Raw genomic sequence first — 3,247 nt, 5'->3', positions numbered from 1 at the left:
CTGTATTTTTAAGTTAAGGAAAAAAATATATTTTTGGTCCCCCCAAAAAAAAAAGATACTTTTGTGTGGAAAATTTTTATTTTTATTTTTATTTATTTATTTATTTTTTTTGAGAGGTTTTCACTATAGGGTGCATGCACTCGCCAGACAGAGACAGAGAGACAGAAAGCGAGAAATCACCCCCCGGGGGGGATGGCCACACCGCAATCCCTTCTCCTCCATTCTCCTCACGGGATCTTGGGCATGCACACACACGCACCCAGTGTAAGTTTAAGCCACCGGGTCCGGGACGTGAACTGCGGTTGACTACGTGGGAGTCCAGCGACAAAGCCATTACACTAACTGCTGGTCCCGAAATTTTTTAATTCTTAAACTTACTTATTTTAAGTTTGCTATGGGGCATGTTTGCTTTCCAGAGAGACAGAGGGAAAGTGGGAAAGCAAGCCACCTGATTAAGGACTCAAACTGTGGTAAGTCGTGTGGGAATCCAGCACCTCCTGCTGGCCCTGGAAAGAATTTTTTAATGTATTGCAGTGACATCAAAAAGTAATTCTTCCTTTGATCAGGCTAGACAGTGTTCATTAAAGCACAGCAGTTTTATACACATTCGATGAGATATTTGGGGATTTTCTTGGTCCATTTGTTTTACACGTTGTTAAAATGTATATGTGAGTTGTGTTTAGTCCAGGAATGGTGACAACAGTCTTTTGTACATACTCATAACTTAGCCGGAAGTCACGCTTTTAGAGGAGGCTTCTCTGTAATAGTTAAGCCCGGCCACACTGTGGACTAATCTCTCTTCAAAGACCGGTTTATTAGTGTTAGTGTCGAGTCGTGGCCTGTGCCCAGGTGTAGTAGGCACAGCAGGAAGCGTGTTGGAGCAGAGTCCATGCTTTAGCTGATGACTGTTGTGGTGCTCTGCCAGGGTTGAAGTGCATTCAGAAGTGGTCCCGAGTCCCTGAAAAGCTGGTGCTTCTGCTAAAAATCATCTCTTTAACCAGCATTGTTAATACCTCATCTTACAGTAAAAGCAAGACTGGGACATGGAACGAATGCTAGAGAAAGACCCTGTCTGAGCCTCTGGATGCCCAGATGAGCCCCTGGGTAGTTTCTCCCTGCACTTGCCAGCCCAGCCAAGTAGCATCCTGTGTTCAGTTGTGATTTGGGGTGTGCTAATGTTGGGGTTGAATGGCACAGGCTGTAAACCTCTTTTTTATTTTTCCTTTGGAGAGGTTTTTGCTATAGGGTGCATGTGCTCGCCAGAAAGACAGAGAGAGAGACAGAAAGCGAGAAATCACCTCCTGGGGGCATGACCACACCACAATCCCTTCTCCATTTTCCTCTCGGGATCTTGGTCATGCATGCACATGCGCCCAGTGTGAGTTTAAGCCACCGGGTCTGGGACTCAAACCGCAGTTGATTACATGGGAGTCTAACGACATAGCCATTACACCATCTGCTGGTCCTATGGAACCTCATTTTTATCATCTGAACAATGGAAATGGTAAGGCCCCTCTTGGGTTGAGAGTAAATGAACTAGTTTCTGTAAACACAGCACCATGCCTATGACCCAGTAGGTACTCAGTGGTTGCTGTCACTGCTGTTAGAGTTATTTGCAACAATCTTTGAGCCATGGGAAACTTTAGACATTTTGGAAAACGAAAGGAAAAGTGAGCAAGTGAAGCTTGACCCAGATTACATACCTAATTAGGGACCAGAATGCAGCTTTTCACTGCAGCGCTCCTGGGAGCAAAGATGTCCTCCAGAGTCCTTCCCTGTGCAGGCTGCCTCCCGGGAGTCACAGGATGATGTACGAGTGCCAGAGTATTACACATTTTGTGTTTTTAGTTTTGTTACAGGATGTGTGCACTCACCAGAGAAAGGACGAGGGAGAGAGGAAGTAGGAAAGCACCCCACAGTGGGGATGGCCACACCACAATACCTTCTCCATTCTCCTCAGGATCTTGGGCATGCATGCACACACACCAGGGTGTTGTTCACCTTCTGGGTCTGGAACTTGAACCATGCAAGTGGCCATGTGGGAGCCAGTACCTTAACCACTACACCAACGGCTGGCCCCACAGTTTGTGTTTTTATTTTTGTTGAAATTGTCTATGTCAGCTTTACTAGGATGCCTTTAAGACAGTTTGGCAATCCTGACAAAATTAAACACGCACTTCATGCTGCCGTAGAGTCCTCATGTCTGTCCCCCTTACCAGCCATTTCCTACACTTCGAATTTTGAGCAGCACAGTGCATAAACGGGCTGGCTGCTGCTCAGGGGTGCTAGCTGCGTGTCCCTCCCTGCCGGGCTGGGAGGTGGCTCTCGGTTTCCTCAAACTCTAGGAAGATGAGAAAGCAAGGATAGTGATGGCAGTTCTGACAGTCCATGTCATGGAAGGGTCTTCACTGGGCACTGCCGTCGGTGACAGGAGGGGTCGGCCATGTGTGCAGTTGCCCCCAGGGGTCTGGCTGTGAAGCGTGACCCATGGCTCATTTCCAGGGTCTGTGTACAGAGACCACCCTTTTCAGTTTTGATGGTTGCTTCCCTGACCTGGGCTTCTTAAATAGCACGACAGTGAAGCTCGTGGGGATTTGAGACCCAGTCTCATGGTACTCGTGAGGCTTTACAGCTTCATTCTATCCGGGCATAAAGTTCTATTCTGCCATCTTTTGCCTGTCCTCAGGTTGGTCTGATAGGTCTAGCACTCAAGTATCCCCACACATGCCAGGGATGAATTTCGTCACTGTGATTTTCTTTTGTTTTTAAGTCTACTTAATTCAGGACCAACAGATGGCTTAATGGTTATGTCACTGGAATCCCATGGAGTCGACCACGGTTGAAGTCCTGGGCCTGGTGGCTTAAAACTCACTCCGGGCACCCATGCATGTGTGCCCAAGATCCTGAGAGGAGACTGAAGAAGAAGGAATTGCATTATGGCCATTCCCCCTGAGGGGGTGATTTCTTACTCTCTGTCTCTGTCTCCAGCGAGCACATGGGCCCTATACCAAAACTCTCATAAATAAGTAAATAAAGTTTACTTATTCATCCATGAGAGATGGAGAGACAGCTGCCTCAGAGTGTTGACACTAATCAACCCCGAGCCCCAGATCATGGGCATGTGGTGCTCCACAGGCTCAGAGTGGTCTTGGACCTAAATCGTGGGACTGCCTCACACAGCGTCACACTCTACCACTGCACCACTGGCCACCCAGTTTTATTTTGATGCCTTATGTCCTGGCATTCC

Source organism: Tupaia chinensis, unplaced genomic scaffold (assembly GCF_000334495.1).
Source record: "Tupaia chinensis unplaced genomic scaffold, TupChi_1.0 Scaffold141490_1, whole genome shotgun sequence".
Classification (NCBI taxonomy): domain Eukaryota; kingdom Metazoa; phylum Chordata; class Mammalia; order Scandentia; family Tupaiidae; genus Tupaia; species Tupaia belangeri.
This window is presented reverse-complemented; position numbering follows the sequence as displayed.